Genomic DNA, 17,109 nt, shown 5'->3' on the forward strand with positions numbered 1-17,109 from the left:
AAAAAAAAGAAACCACTGAAAGTACAAGGAAGATATCTGAAATTCAGACGCCTGACAAAGGATTCACTCTGGATTATATAAAGAACTCTCTCAATCAGTAAGTAAAAGGCAGGAAATGGGGGGGGGGGGCAGAGAGAGAATAAAATATTATGCAGGTACTTCACAAAAAAAGGGTATCTAAGTGGCTAATAAACATATGAAAATAATCAGTCATCAGGACAATGTAAAGGAATGTGAGGTGGCAGTATTACATGCCCACTAGAATGCCTAAAATAAAAATACCACCAATACTACATAGCATCAGTGAGGATGAGGAACCATCAGAACATTCCTGCCCTACTGGCAGGACTACAACACTAGAAAACCATTAAGTGGTATCTCCTAAGGTGAACACACAGGTACCCTCTTATGCGGCATTTTCACCCCTAGGTATATGCCAAACAAGAATAAGCATGTGGGGCGTCTGAGTGGCTCAGTTAAGCGTGTGACTCTGGATTTGGGCTCAGGTCATGATCTCAGGGTTCGTGGGTTCAAGCCCCCTTGGGCTCTCTGCTGACAGAGCAAAGCCTGCTTGGGATCCTGTCTCTCCCTGCCCATCCCCTGTTTGTACTCTCTCTATCTCTCTCTCAAGATAAATAAATAAACTTTTAAAAAATAACAAAAAAAAATGAGTTTGTAAATGCCCTAAAGGAAATGAACAAAAATGTTGTACCATGACTATTCACTGTAAAAATTAGAAACTTCAGGTCTTCAACAGTAGAATAAATAAATCTTTGTATATTCATATAATAAATTAATATACAGTAAGGAGGATGAACTAAGTATTGCTACACACAACACATGGTTAATTCTCATAAAGATAATGTTGAGAAAAAGAAGCCAGACTCAAAAGAGCATATGTTGTAGAATTCTACTGTGAAGTTGAAAACAGCGCATTAGAAGTCAAGGTAGTGGTTCCCTTGAGAGAAGTAGTGATGGAAAAGAACAGGAGGGGTCCTCTGGAGACTTGGTCACATGCTGTTTCCTGATTTAGGTACTAGGTACTGGGGAGTGTTTATCATCGAAAATTCATCAAGCTGTACTTTAATGACTCATGCACCTTCCTGATGTTGTTTTATAAAAGGTTTGTTCAATAAAAGATTTACTTAACAACAAATTGTGTGGCATTCCAAAATCTTGCCTAATCTACGCTCTAGTCTCTAGGGTTATTTACCCCAACTTTTGGGTTCCTGGACAAAAATTCCATTATGTGTGTGTTTGGGGGATACAATTCTCAGGACACTGGCTGGATGTCGTACCATTTAGTTCAATTCTGACACTACCCACCGCTGGATAACATCAGATTCCAAAGGTTAAGGGTTCAGTCCTGTAAGACTGGCCCCCCCACCCTCGCTTCAGATGCCAGTCACAAGCCCAGGTTATCACCTGTACTTGACCAACTGGCTGTAAATCAGAGGTTCCCAGGACCTCTTCCTTGGGCTCGACTGATTTGCTAGAGCAGCTTAGAGAACTGAGAGAAACATTTGACTTACTAGATCACCAGTTTGTTTATAAAAGGATGTAACTCAGAAACAGCCAGATGGAAGAGGTGGACAGGGCAAGGTGTAGGAAAAGGGTGTGGAACCTCCATGCCCTCTCCAGGTGCTCCACTCTCTCTGGACTTCCACAAGCTCACCAGCCCAGGAGCTCTCCAAAACCCCTCCTTGGGGGTTTCTTACAGAAGCTTCATTACACAGGCATGATTTTTAAGTCATTGGCCTTTGGTGATTTATTCTACCTCTAACCCCTCCCCTTACTGAAATCAGGGGTGGGGCTCAAAGTTCCAACCCTCTTTTCCTGATTGGATCCCGCTGGTTCACCCCCATCCTGAAGCACTTTCCAAAAGTCACCTAATTAACATAAACTAAACCCAGTTGTGATGGAAAGGGGCATGTTACGAATAACACAACACCCATTTCACTTTTATGGTTCTTTTTTCTTTTCATTTTTTAATGTTTATTTATGAGAGACAGACAGAGCACCCGTTGGGGAGGAGCAGAGAGAGAGGGAGACACAGAATCCGAAGCAGGCTCCAGGCTCTGAGCTGTCCGCACAGAGCCCCACTCGGCTGGAACTCACAAACCTGGAGATCATGACCTGAGCCAAAGTTGGACGCTTAACGGACTGAGCCACCCAGGCACCCCTCACATCTACAGTTCTGATGCATTTCAGGAACTGAGGACAAGAGACCAACTATTGTAACAAAAGATGTCCCCATTGCTCTTATTGCTCAGGAAAAGTCCAAGAGTTTGGAGAACTGTGGATGGAGACCAAACATATACAGGAAATATATCTCAATTCATTTTTAAATACTGCTTGTCTGAGATACTGCCTCTGACTAAATGCCTGGCATAGTCTTGTGCTATTGAACAAGAGAAGGTTGCTTTCTTTTTCCTTGTTTTTTTTAAAAATTCTTAAGTAATCTCCACACCCGAAGTGGGGCTCGAACTCACAACCCCAAGATCAAGAGTTGCACACTGTACCAACTGAGTCAGCCAGACACCCCGTCTTTTGTTTTTCTTAAAGAATAGAAATGTATTGGGGTGCCCGGGTGGCTCAATTGGTCGGTTAAGTGTCTGACTTCGGCTCAGGTCATGATCTCATGATTTGTGAGTTCGAGCCTCACTTCAGGCTCTCTGCTGTCAGTGCAGAGCCTGCTTCAGATCCTCTGTCCCCCATCTCTGCTCCCTCCCCTGCTCACACTCTCTCGTTCTCTCTCTAAAATAAATATAAACATTTTTATAAAATGTTTTTAAAAAGAAGAGAAACGGGTTTGGCGCCTGGGTGGCTCAATTAAGTGCCCAACTTTAGCTCAGGTCATGATCTCACTGTTCGTGGGTTTGAGCACTGTGTGGGGCTCTGTGCTGACAGCTCAGAGCCTGGAGCCTGCTTCAGATTCTGTGTCTCCCTCTCTCTCTCTGCCCTACCCCCACTCGTGCTTGGTCTCTCTCTGTCTCTCAAAAATAAATACTTAAAAAAATCAAAAAAAGTCAATCAAAACGAACACCCCAAATGTCACGTATATTTCAAATATTGTAACATGGAGAAAAAGACTTTTAAAAAAAAAAAAAACTCTAAGACTTACAAGAATTGCAACTAATAATAAAAATATTAGGAAATTAACAGCAATGCACAGACAATTCCTGAGGTTTTTTTCCTGAATTACATGCCAGGGACATAAAGATCTGGCTCTCCAAATTAAACTCCAGATCTAGCTGAAAATTTCAAAAGAAGAGAACACAGTAACATCACAAAACCATCTCCTCTGCTCGCTAACTGGCGAATCCTCAATTACAAACTGCTCAGTTCCTGTGCACGTTAGCCAACCTGCAAGCATATGACAGCATTCGCTCTTGTCCACACCTAAGCCACAACAAGAGCACCAAACTTTCCATTCATCTGAAATCCTCCCCAGCCTCCACCCCAGTGGGCAGCCCTAAACACAGCTGTTTGATATCCTAAGCAGATGTGGAACACAGGAACCTCAGTGGGGCAGGATTCCAAGTGTCTGTCTGCCTTCAGATCCTCAGGCCCCAAACTATCTACTTGCAACAGAACCTAGTCTGGAAACAGTTCTCTCTTCTGGTGGGGGTTGCCGAGAATAGAGGAAGAGAACTGGGAAAGAAGGGAGAGTTAGGGGATGGGAAACCAACAAAATGTGGTGTTCGTTTTCAGGAAGCTGCTAGGCTGGATCTTTCAGAGCAGCCCATATTTTTCAAGATGCATTTTCTTTGAGGTACCCCACTCCGGATACCCCAGTGCCCTCCTCTCCGCCCAGGCCCTTGCATCACCACCAGTCAGGGGAAGAGGCCATGGCATAGAAGTGGTCACAGTCCTCTTGGATAAGCTTTACCGTAATCTTCATAAACCTCAATGCTCAAGGTGCAGAGGGAGATTGGAGGAAACTGTTTTTCCGTTGGTTTCTCTCTGACTTCTGTGGCTAATCATTCCTAGAACAGGAAGCTGGAGAAATTTAGGTGGGAGACACTCTTCCGACCAGTCAGGTTTCCTCACCCTCCTAGGGTACAACTGATTAGGAAAAGCTTCAGGGTTACATAACCTCCTTCCCCCAGGGTGGTTTCTCATCAAAAGGTGAATGAGTTGCCCACCCCTGAGAAGGAGGGCGGGAATCTCTCAGTTGTATTTTAGTATTGTTGCTGGCTGCACTGCAACACCCCAATGGACCAGTAGGGCAGGAAAATTGAATCCATTCATTTACTCAAGAAGTATTTATTGAGTGCCTACCATTCCAGGTTCTTGGGATATATATCAGGAAACAAAAGGAAGACGCCTAGTGGAGGCAGACAGAATGAGCAACAGTAAATAAATAAATTGTATAGTGTGTGAGAAGGTGATAAGTGAAACCAATAAAAGCAGAGCAAGGACAAAGCAACGGGAGAAGGGGAAGGGCGAGGGGGTGCTGCAATTGTAAACAAGGTACAGGGTACAGGCCTTGAAGAGATGACACCTGAGCCAAATCTTGAATAAGATAAGGGTGTCAGTTATGTGACTACCTGGAGGAAAAGCAAGGGTCTAAGGTTAGGTGTGTTCCCAGTGTGTATAGAAGACAACAAAAGTGGTCAAGGTGGGAGGAGTGGAGTGAGCCAGGGGGAGAAGAATGAGAGGTAATGTGGCAGAGATAGAGGACCAGGGCAGGTAGGTCTTTGCAGGTCGCTGTAAGGCTCCGGGCTTTCATAATCAATAAAACGGTAGCCACTGCTGCTCTGACCAGAGAAGTGGCAGAATCAGACCATCCACCATCGTGCTCACTCTGGAGTGAGAATAAACACAGGAAGGTCCTCTGTCTGCATTGGAGATCTCTACAAGCTTCTGAGCGAAGTCAGATTGACCTGCAGACCCATCCCATCCTCACTGGCATGGTGGAGGGAAGGTGGAGGGAAGGTGGAGGGAAGGTGGAGGGAAGGTGGAAAGAAGGTGGAGGGAAGGTGGAAAGAAGGTGGAGGGAAGGTGGAGGGAAGGTGGAGGGAAGGTGGAGGGAAGGTGGAGGGAAGGTGGAGGGAAGGTGGAGGGAAGGTGGAGGGAAGGTGGAGGGAAGGTGGAGGGAAGGTGGAGGGCGGAGATGCCAATAGCCTATAAGCCAACAACATGGTTCAAATCCTTCAACTGACCCATTGAGATTTGAGAAAACAATTTTGAGTTTATTTTCCTGTAAAAGGCATGGCCTTACTCTGAGTCATTCCTCTCTCCCTTTCTCAAATTTCTTGTGACCAAAGAGACAGATTCCAAGGACCACTAACTGAGCACAGTCTATACCCTCAGAACACAGCAAGATAAATGGTTACTCTGGACCCTGGTGCCATCAAAAACTGCTCCACCTCTCTGCACCGGCCACTTATAATGCTTTATAGAATGCAATCTGTTTTAAAGAAATAATGACATAGTGGGCACACTATTATTTCAGTGAAATGGTAGGTTAGGGGAGTCTTTTAAGCCTATCAGGTCATGTTCAGCAGGGTCACCAGCCTCTTTTATAGAAGAAAGTATTGCTTGTTGCTCTGAAGGCATGAAACCAGGGGGGAGAAAAGACACTTGGAAATAATGACACTCTCACCCCAAAGTTCCAACAAACAATAGCAAGAAGGTGAAGTCAGAGGTAGTGCAAGCAATCAGCCTAATGAGAATCAGTGACCACTGTTTTATGGATCAAGAAAGTCATTTAGACATTGGCCAGTCCTGATATTACCCTGTGGCCTACAGGTTAAATCCAACTAGCACGTATGTTTTGCTTAAACTATTATGGCTTTCTTTTTCTAATTTCTTACATAGTTGCAAGATTCAGCACAAAGAAATTTGTATTTCTTGCTTCTCTTTATTTTTTTTTAAGGTTAACTCAATTTTTTTATAGCTGCAGTTTATTTACTTATTTTTTTTAATATGAAATTTATTGTCAAATTGGTCTCCATACAACACCCAGTGCTCATCCCAACAGGTGCCCTCCTCAATACCCATCACCCACCCCCCATCAACCCTCAGTTTGTTCTCAGTTTTTAAGAGTCTCTTATGGTTTGGCTCCCTCTCTCTCTAACTTTTTTTTTTCTTCCCCTCCCCCACGGTCTTCTGTTAAGTTTCTCGTTTGGGGCACCTGGGTGGCTCAATCGGTTAAGCAACCGACTTTGGCTCAGGTCATGATCTCACAGTTTGTGAGCTCGAGCCCCACATCGGGCGGGTTCTGTGCTGACAGCTCAGAGCCTGGAGCCTACTTCAGATTCTGTGTCTCCCCCTCTCTCTACCCCTCCCCTGCTCATGCTCTGTGTCTCTCTGTCTCTCAATAATAAATAAATGTTAAAGAAAACAAATTTTTTTAAACAAACATGAAGGTTTTCATAAACGTTTACTTTTGAGGGACAAAGGGTGCAAGTGAACAAGAAAGGGGCAGAGAAAGAGGGGGACAGGTATCCGAAGCAGGCTCTGAGCAGACAGCAACAAGCCTGATGCAGGGCTAGAACTCACAAACCATGAGATCATGACCTGAGTTGAAGCCAAATGCTCAACGGACTGAGCCACACAGGTGCCTCAAAACATGAATATTTTTAAATGGTCAATGGCATTGTAATAGTATTGTATGGTGAGAGGTAGTAACTACATTTGTGGTGAGCATATCATAAGGTATAAATTGTCAAATCACTATGTTGCACACATAAAACTAATGTAACACTGTGTCAAATAGTTTTTTTTAATTCCCCTTTAAGATCAATAAAAATAAATGTTCACAATTCTATAGAATATATATATATATACACATATATATACATATACAGACTCAGCATTGCCAGATATTCATATGTATATAACATATATACATATGTATACAATATATTATATACATATGAATATATACATGTGAATACATGAATATATGTATATAAATATATACATGTGAATACATGAATATATGTATATGAATATATACATATGAATATATGTATATGAATATACATACCATATATTATATAATATATTATATACATATGAATATATGGCAATGCCGAGTCTGTATCCCAGCATGACTGGACCTTAATAGTGGCTCTCTGCATGAATCAGGTTAACGGTCCCCAGTTCACCCCAGCCCCTTCCACTTCCTGTTACTTACTTTGACACATTTCACTCATTAAAGCTCCAAGGTTGTCAAGCCCTCAACTGATCTAATTCCTCTAGAAGAAGGGAGACAGTAGAGTCCTCAGTCATAAACAAATGCCATGTGCTAAAAATAAAAACCTCACAGGAATTACGTTTACATGGGCCACTCCTTCCTCCTAATGCAATCTGGTGGCCCAGCTTCCACACTCCTCTGGGGGTCAGGTTCTTGGTTCTAATTCCAAAGTTTTTTAAATTTGGACCTGATTCTATCTCAATTGGTACCCTACACTGAGCTGCATTTGTGGGGAAGGGCCTGAGCAAGGAAATAGGATTAGGGGCCCCAGGTGTAACCTCTTGTCTTGCCTGGTTAGTGGCCCTTAGGCAATGGATTGGAGTCAAGGTGATGAGTCTGCCTGCTGCTCTCTCTCTCTCTCCGGGATTGTGGCCTGGCCTGACCTGCAGCCAATGGTGAACTTTATTAGGAAAACCCATCTTTGGGACCCGGCGGCTTGTCTCTCTTTGCTCTTTCCTTTTGATTCATGCCTCCATCCCCCTCCTCTGTGCTTGCAGAGGCCCAGGTTGCTCCATCTCTGGCCCATTTTCATACTCGATAGCAAAGATCTAGAATTCAGTGCACAGTAACTTGCTGCCTTTGGGCAGGGAACTCGGGCATTAGGCTTTGCAGCAACAGGGGAGGAAAATCGCTCCATGAATCACAAGCAGGTGGAGGAGGGGTTTGAGCAAACAGAATGCTCATTCCTTCATTTATTCACCCAGCCATGTAACAAGTCAGTACTACTGGGCTGGGTGTCTAGAAGATCTAAATATGAGTTACATACCTGCCCTGCCCTCAGGAAGCTCACCAAGCCCTGACCTTACAGTGTAACACATGTATGACTTAAGAACCCCTCTGAAGCCTCAGTTTCCTCATTTATAATAGAAAGACCCCATTAACTTCTACACTGGCCAACTGTGAAGAACAAATGAGACCAGCGGATGCTAACTCTCCTTACAAACTCCAAAGCCCCACTTCAGCCCCTGATTACCATCTTGTATTACTTGGGCTCAGGATGTGAACCATTGGAGAGCAGTCTTTTGGGCAAATAAATACAGAAGGGAAATCTCTTCCTTACAGTAGAAAGGTAACAAATGTAGAAAGAATGATGGAAATATAAAGCCACCATTTAGCTATCATCATAGTAATAATCAGGCAAGATTCATCAACAAGTGATAAAACTAGCAGCTTAAGGTGTGAAGAGTAGCAGAATGTTTACATAATAAAGTGTCTTCTCAAAAGGCAGTTATTAATTACAAAAGAAAAAAACCCAGTAACTTTAAAGACCAGAAACCTAGTAGACATCACCTTAATCTGAGGCAACATCAACCATAATAGGAGAAACTGACTTCCCATGCCTCCTGATACAATGTACGGAAAAGGACATACCACTTCTATGACATTCCAGCTGAAAATGCAGAACCTGAATCTCATCGTGAGGGGACATTAGAGAAGCCCAGATTGAGGAGGATTCTACAAAACATCTGACCTATATTCTTCTAAACCGTCACTGTCATAAAAGAGTGTGACTGAGGAGTTGTTCCACCTTAAAGGACACTGGACAGACACAAACCAATTCAAAGCAGAACCAGTATTTTCTTTTGCTATTTAGCAGCTCATTGAGATAATCAGTCAATCTGAAGAAGATCATTAGATTAGGTAATAGTTCTGTATTAATGTTAATTTTCTAGTTTTGATGATTTTACTATGGTTATATGAAAGAATGTCTTTGAGGAAATATACACAGAGGTATTTAGGGATAAAAGGCATCATGTCTGTAACTTATTCTCAAATAATTCAGAAAAACAATTATATATATAATTACATATAATTATATATAAACACATATATGACATGTCTATGTGTACACACACACACACACACACACACACACACAAACACACACACAAGGGGGGGGGGGCGATTAACCAAAGTTGGTAAATTATTAACGCTTGGGATCCCTTGAATTCCTTGTACTCTTCCACAGAAAGGTCTGGCTGCATTTTCTGGAAACCCCAGATGCCAAATATGTTTTGCCCATTTTTCATCCCTATCTTCAGGGCTTCTGATATTCATGACAATATGGGAGATGATGCTAAATGGGCCCAATCCCTCGGTGATGGTTTTCCCATAACTACCCACCCACACGACACAGTGGCATTGTTAGGACTAGCTATCACTGCTGAGCCAGCTGGGGTCTTAAAACTTTATCTCCTGGAACCCATAGTCCAACTACATCTCTTCCATTCCTGATGGAAGGCAGAAGGATATCTCTTCTGCAATGCATCATGCCAGCACCCATAGATCATGCAGAAATCAGGCGACAATTTGGTCCCTGGTGCTGTTTGCACCATCTGATGGCTGTTTGTTGTGCTGGACTCTTCATATACCACTTGGTATACCACTTGGGCCCGGTGGTCAGCTCCTATCCATCCTGGAAAAGCCACTTATAAAATCAGCCCAGGCCTGGACCCTCTGCATTCTGGAGAGTTATGAAATGGCCAGCCCCAAAGAATGGGCACATTATAACCCACCACTCCCACGGTGACTCAAGGATTAAACAGGACTTCTTCCACCTGGTTAAGACAATCCAGAGAAAGTGCAAGAGTGCCCCCTTCTGCCCAGAGCTGGAATCTTTCTCCTTGGCTCTTCACATATTTGCATCTCAAGAGTACGTAAAATCAAGCCTTCCAGATAAAAACGTGATTCCAGAGTACACATTTTTAAACACTGTGCTCCAGCTGTTCCTCACACCATCACTTATTATCTACAATATTTCACCTTTATTATTTCATTTCATCCCTGCAACGACCACAAGAGCCAGGCAGAGCAATGACATCACATCCCCTGTCAAATGACTTGAAACAGATAGTGGTCACTTGTCCAGTATTAGGAAGACTCTCCTCCATGTCTCCATATTTAAACCTCAGCCACTACAAAGAATGCCTTCTAAATTCTCTGCACCCCTGACAATACAGGAGAGATTCTGTGATTGCGCACCATCCTTAATGAAGCAGGCTAGGGAAAAGTGGTGAACCACCATACAGAACTATCGAAACGACTTACATCATTTTAAGTCAAAAATACAAACTGAACTTTCATGTTGGTATGTGACCCACCAAGAGCGATCTTCTTGGTTTTCTAGTGAAGCCACTGCTCTCTCTCCCTTCCCTCAATGACAACTGCCATAATGGAAACGACTGTCACATCTGAAAATTGACTAGACGTGGGCCACACAGAGCATGGGTCCAGAACATATACATACTGACATGCCCAGACATATAGATAAAGGTCTAGAAGGATGTGCACCAAAACGTCAGTAACAGTTTCTTCTGAGAAAGTTCAGGGGGTGGGAAAGACAGCCCAAACGGGACTTCAGCCTTATCTGTCATGTTTCACATTACCACATAAGAATGTATTTAAGTGTTAGATATGCAAGTGAACATTAATTTTTTCTTAAAATTCAAAACATTTCTATATGGACACCTCAAACATCAACTGGGGCATAGAGACAGCTTTTATTTTTCCCAGACCAACCACGGCAACTGTAAACTGTAAATCCAAATGGGGCCCTTCACAGTTCAATCAGTTGGTAGGATTTTAGGAAGATAGACCCAAATATCAGTCAATGTTGGAACAGAAAAGGACACTGAAGTCCCTTTCAGTCCAAAGATATAATTAAGTGTGCTAAGTGTGTATTAGTACACTGTTCAGTGTTAAGGCTTGGTTCAAAGTGGGTGGGACTTGTCTACCTTTCACTGCCACCCAATATGCTCCATCATGCACAAATTCCCCACTCCCAGTTATGCGCAGTAAAATGAGTCAGCTCCCAATTGAGGCATAGTCTCATGTCCTCTGGTCAAGATTTCTAACCTGGGGGAGAGGATGGGGTGAGACTCTATTGTAGAAGCACATTAATAAATGTGTCGTTCCTCCCCGAGAGATGTTTGAGTTGGCAGGAAGAATAGATTTCATGGCTGACTAGGGCAAGCAAACTGGGTCCTCAGTGAGTGTCCGTTGCTTTCTCCATCTTCAGGATAGACACAGATCTAGGCAGATGCAGTGATCCAGCTGTCTGGGATTACCTACACAGCTGAACAGGGTTAGAAACGTTGTTCTTTTATTAGAAAGTCAAGAAGTTATGGTTTTGTGAGAGGAACTGCAGAGATAAACAGAAAAACTTGAAGGACCAAACTAGGGCATGCCGGGAGCTGGCGCTCTGTGGTAGGGAGAAGGTGGCTGCCTACAGACCTTCCCCCTCAAATCCGGACACTGTTTGGTATCAGATTGCACTTGTCACTCATGGAAGGAGGTTTGCATAGACTCGGTGTTGTACAATGACTGTGCTCATCTTGAAAAATAAACTTAATTTTTTTGAGGTAGTGGTTGTGTTCTTGAAAGTTTAAAATAAACGTTCCCAAGAAGATCTGTTCATAGCTGCTAATGGTACCAGAATAAAGAAATGTTTTCCTGAATACCTCTGAGGGAGTAATTAACTAATTATTTGGGCTAAAAACTGAGAAGAAATGAAAAAAATACTACACTTGGGAACTCAAGGCCAATGTGCCACCCTCAGCTCTGCTAATCACTAGTTGTGTGATCTTGAACAACATAGTAAAACTCTGATCCACAGTTGTCCTCTGTAAAATGGATATAACGCTAACATGCAATTGGTCATGAGGTTGTCATACAAAACCAGAAAATAGTGTTCATTAGCCCCAGTTGACAGATGAGCGCCTGGAGCCTGAAAGGGTTAAATGGATTCCCCAAGGACACACTGCTAGGGAGTGGCAGAGTCCAGTTCCAAATGCAGGTACACATGGCCGCAATGTCTCAGTTCCTTCCACACTGCCTACGCCTACTGCTGCATGGGGTTTAATATTGATTATTTAAACGCCATCCATCACTAGCCCCACCCAGAATAAAGTCTATCACATAAGAGGTGCTCATTACACATATTTGTTGAATGAACCAATCCATAAATCAACAAATGAGGTAATTGTTGATTCACTTGCAACTAATATTAAACAGTTACTTGCATAACACATGGAATATGATTGCTTCATGTTCATAAAGTCAAAAATACAGTTCTCCCCATTCGACATGGGTGTTTCAAATATGAATGTATGCATGGAAGTTTGCATCTATAACAAATGCAAAAGGGAGAGGATAATATGAGAATAAGATTAAGACAAAAGCAATCATCGATATGTTAGCAAACCCCTCAGGACAAGAAGGATGCCAGGCACCTGTCTTTGGAAACCCTGGAAGGTCCCTGGGTATTATCCCCTCTCCACACCTCATCTGACAGCTCGTACTCTGAATTGCAGAGAGAATTGTCTAGCTCCTTTCTCCATCAGCCCTTGGGGCTCAGAAAAAGGTCAGGTATGAAACTGGATCCATTCCCTGCATTTCCAAGGTTCTGGCTTAAAGTGAAACATGGCAGAGCTTTGTGATCAAATAACCAATGTGATCAGATAACCTTTCATTATACAATAAAGGCCACCAGAGCCTGCCTCCACCTTCCACCCTAGAGGAAGGGGATCTGTGGAAGGCTAAACTTCTAAGGCCGGCTCAGAAATGCAGCTCTGGCCTCCAAGACAACATCCAACCGCCTTTCTCATTTGCATTTTACATTTTTGAGATCTTCATCCTCCTATATCCTCTAGGCTATAGTTTCCAGGCTCAACTGGAAAGTTTAGTGAAATCATTGGTAGTTAGGAGCCACAGGTCTGGTTCTTACTCTACCACTTCCCAGCTGTGTTTGGGCAAGTTCTTTGACCCCTCTAAGCCTTGACTTCCTCATCTGTAAAATGGGGGTGATACCCAGAAGCTTTAATGAATAGCACCTGAGAAGTGCAGAATGTTCATCAACATTGGAGCTGAGATATAGTGAAAAGTGTTAGTTTTGATCATGTAAAAGGAAGAGGGGTTTCATAGACAACATATGGCTTGAAACTATTCTCCTCATTCAAGACCCAAGTTTACTAGCCTTGTCTCCTTGGGAAGCTTCCCGTGAGTCCCTTAAGGCCTAGAGGGACAGGCGTCCCCTTGCTCTCCGGCACTCTCTGCAATTCATCTACCATCTATGATCCCCCAGCCAGACTGTGGGCCACGGAGTCTCATGAATGCTTCTGTGACCACCAGTCAGCACAGATCATTCAATGAAAACTGATTACGGAGGTCGCTGACTTGAAACTGTAATAACCAACATAAGATGGCCATTTAGTCACTAAACATGGCACTAAATTGTAGTGCAAGGGAAGATTCTTATGATGCTTTCTGAAAATGATGACCTTGAGACTCAGACAGAGGGGGGATTCTCTTGAGAACAGACAGCTGGGGTCTTCTGTCCCAAGACTAGTGATGCTTCCAGCCCCAAACATCTTCTCCCAGAAAAGGGTGCCCACTTAAATTTGAGTTTTGAATAAGCAACATACAATTCTTTAGAATAAGTATGTTGCATGCAGTATGCATAGAGTAAAAAAAAACTATTTGTTATTTACCTGAAATTCAAATCTGAGTGGCCTATATTTTTTTCCCCTGAATTTGGCAGCTCTATCCCAAAACCCCAACATGGACCTACCTCATCAGCCTGTAGTCGCCTGGCTGATGTGAGTCAGATGGTACTTTTTACAAAAGTGGGAGGCACAGGAATGGAAGAACAGTTTAGCACTAGGTGGAGAGTCCTGGAGTCCCTGAGTCACAGGAGACTTACTCCAGGCCTCTGGGATCAAGGCATTCTGAAAAGTATAATAAATAGCAGCACAGGGCAGAGGGAAAGAATGAAACTTCGTAGTTAAGCCAGAATCCCATAGAGACACTGCCACAGCCCATCTTGAGACTCCATAAAGTTGCAATAATCATATAACAAACTCACACAGTCATTTGCAATGATTATGTGAGATAATGTGTTGAGTGCTAAGGCCTGGCACTTAGCAAACTCCCCAAAGTAGCTTCAGTGATTATTCTTACTTTGGAGGGAATGAGAAGCAGCATCTATGGCACACACTGCATACTAGAATGAGGTCTGTATATGTATTATCTCCTAAAAACCTCGTAACAATGATCCAGGGTGCTTACTATTATTAACTGCAATGGACTAGGGTTCAGAGAAGTTGACATCTGCCCAAGGCCACACAGATACTAAGTGGTGGAGACAAGATTTGAAGCCAGGACTGCTTATGTCTCAGTCCGCTTGAAGTCTCTCTTCCTCCACTGCACCAAGCTGCTTGGAAGTATCCTTTGGGGGTCTTGGCTTTTTGATACTCTGTTCAGTGCTGGCACCCACTAGGAGACTTCAAGCTATTTCTGAATGGCTTCAAATCATTCCTTTCTGGAACAGCCCTTCTGATCCCTGCCTGTGGGAGGGTATGTGGGAGCAGAAGGATTATCCCAGGCTGCCTCTCAGGGAGCAAGTGCTGGACACTCCAACCTGAAATGGGGTGTCCAGACAGGGCCCTTCTTCTCCACCAGAGCCCCCTAAGTGACCAGCCCTGGAAGCAAGGCTCACTTCTGGCTGTAACCTCCCAATGCACGCGCTTGGGCCCACTCTTTGCTCCATCTCTCTTGGAGCCTGGCGGGGGCGTGGAGACACATGAGGTGGACAAGTCCGACTGGAGCCCCCCCCCAAGGGTCACCCCCCCAGCCCCAATTCAGTTGAAGATTGCAGGAAGTGGTTTGTCCGTTTAGAAGTCATCTCAACTCTGTGGCCCTTCTGAGAAATGAGTTTGCAGTTCTCTAAAGATAGATTGCGCAAAACAGGAGGGGGCAGCCCCCAAGGACCCTCCAACAGCAATTCTCCTGAGGGCTTCCAGAGAGCTCTTCGAGTGCCTCACACCCCCCACCCGCCCGTCTAGCAGCTGCTAGCGCTGGGTGGACCAAATCAACGCTCCATGCTGTGCTGTGTACTCTTGTGCAAGGTTCAGGTTTCGTATCCCCAGTGAACAAATTTCGCTCTGAGGAGGGGAGGGGAGCTGAGGACGGTGGGGGGCGGGATTTTCAGCTGTTCGTGTCATTTATTTTCCATGGGATCTTAACTGTAATTTCAAACTGCATCTGGGTTTTCTGAAACTATGTGATTTGACGTGAGGTTCACAGAGAGTTTAGGCCTCGCTCCAGACTTTAGCTTTCATGCCTAGGTGAACAGGTGGCAGGATCTAGGAGCAAAAGTGATGTGAAGAAGGGGGTACCGCAGTCCCCTGACAGAGGTGCAAGTCAATAAGCAAATAAGCAATTGGCTTGGGCACTGGTAGAAGCTAAGGACATTGAGGTGATTCCACTCAAAAACTGCAATTTCCTAGCAATGCAACAGGGCTGGCTTTTGGTGAAACAAATCTGCACCATGTTTTTTTACTTTAGACAATGAGTTTTTGAGCAACTGGTTTTGGAGAAAGAAAACAACTCACCCAAGAAGGACTAACAACAGGCTTGAGGCTTATACATGCCATCAACCCATATCCCCAATTACGACCCTGATCAGAATTACTCCTTCACTTAAGCAGGCCTCAGTGCTTATTTCAGCTTGTTTCTTGATCTTTTCTCCTAAGTGTTGGGACAACAGAGGTGACCAAGACACAATGAACTTAGGGTCTAGTGAGAAATTTAAAAAAAAAATGTAGACCAAAAAAAAAAAAAAAAAAAAAGACCGTGTGATTTCATATAACAGAATGAGTATTGCAAAGCATAGGTTGGCAGAGAAGGGAGCGAGCATCTCTCTGGAGGGATAGGGAAGCTGAGCAGCTGAGTGTGGAGAACATCAAGGAAGCCTTCCTGGAGGAGATGGCAGCTGGGCTAAGTCTTAAAAGGTGAATTCACCAGGCAAAGTAGGCAAGGCCAATTCTGGCATCAACACAAAATATGTGCAAAGGCATGCAGACATAAAACTGCCTGGAGCAATGAGGGTTGGTAATTGTCCAGGGAGAAAGGCTATCGGGCACAGTGGGCTCAACAGCCCTTAGGACATCGAACCATGGGAGACAGGGAACAAGCGTCTGTTCTGAGCTCCACCCAGGCGGAGTGGGCTTTGGGCCAACCCGGAACCCTATGAAAGCAGGCACAGTGGGGCTTGGAATCCCATAGTCAGAACCCTCTGGCTAGACAAGACCTAACCATCATCACTCCCTTCCCCCCCACCCCACCACCACTGATGCCCAGTTCATCAGTGACTTGCTTTCACAAGATCTCTGATCTCTGCATGTCTGTCCCCAAGCCTGACCCTGGATTTCCATTTGGAGCCTAGCAACAAGCTGTGAAGCCAAGCTGCCAGTCCTACCTGGGCGCTGCCCACATCCCTAGGACAAGCCCTTCGGGGGCTTCTCCTGTTCTCACACTCCCACCAGCTCTATCAGCTTCTGTCCCCCACCCAGGACTCTGTTCACTCTCACACATTCCCACTGTTTCCCCAGCACCTTATTTCCCGCTAACCTCAATCTTTCCACTGAATGCTCAATCTTCCTCCTCACCTCAACTTAAACCTGACCCAGAAGTACTACAGGGCTCTGCCTCCCTGACTCCCCACTCAGAATCAGGAGTCACCAGGAACCACTGTCTTCCCACCAGCCCATTATTGCAAACTGGCAAAACCCCGAACCTGAGTTCAACTCACACTTGCCTTCTTTGCTCCTCTGCTGGGGCGGCTGAGCATAGCCAGAGAAAATCACCAAGCTGGAAAGCAACGCCACACCCTCATCACTCACCTTCAGAGGTGTCCCCATCCACACCTGAAACCTTGGAGAATCAAGGTCACTAGTCAATTCTTTTTCTTCCACTAGTTCAGCTGCCCTGCCATTGACTTCCAACACCTTTCCTTCCAGCTTCCCTATCCAGCCCCCACCATCCTAGCACAGAACCGACTTCTTATGCAACCAAGATGAGGGCATTAGATACGCAGGACTAAATTCCTGCCCAGCCTTCCC

General features: G+C 44.3%; 1 pseudogene; it reads left to right on the plus strand.

Moving 5' to 3' along the window:
• LOC125156213 (3-hydroxyacyl-CoA dehydrogenase type-2-like) overlaps positions 1 to 15,061 on the plus strand; it is a 46,756-nt pseudogene extending 31,695 nt beyond the window's left edge.
• The last annotated feature ends 2,048 nt before the right edge of the window (positions 15,062 to 17,109 follow it).

This window comes from Prionailurus viverrinus, chromosome F2 (assembly GCF_022837055.1).
Source record: "Prionailurus viverrinus isolate Anna chromosome F2, UM_Priviv_1.0, whole genome shotgun sequence".
In the NCBI taxonomy this organism is placed as follows: domain Eukaryota; kingdom Metazoa; phylum Chordata; class Mammalia; order Carnivora; family Felidae; genus Prionailurus; species Prionailurus viverrinus.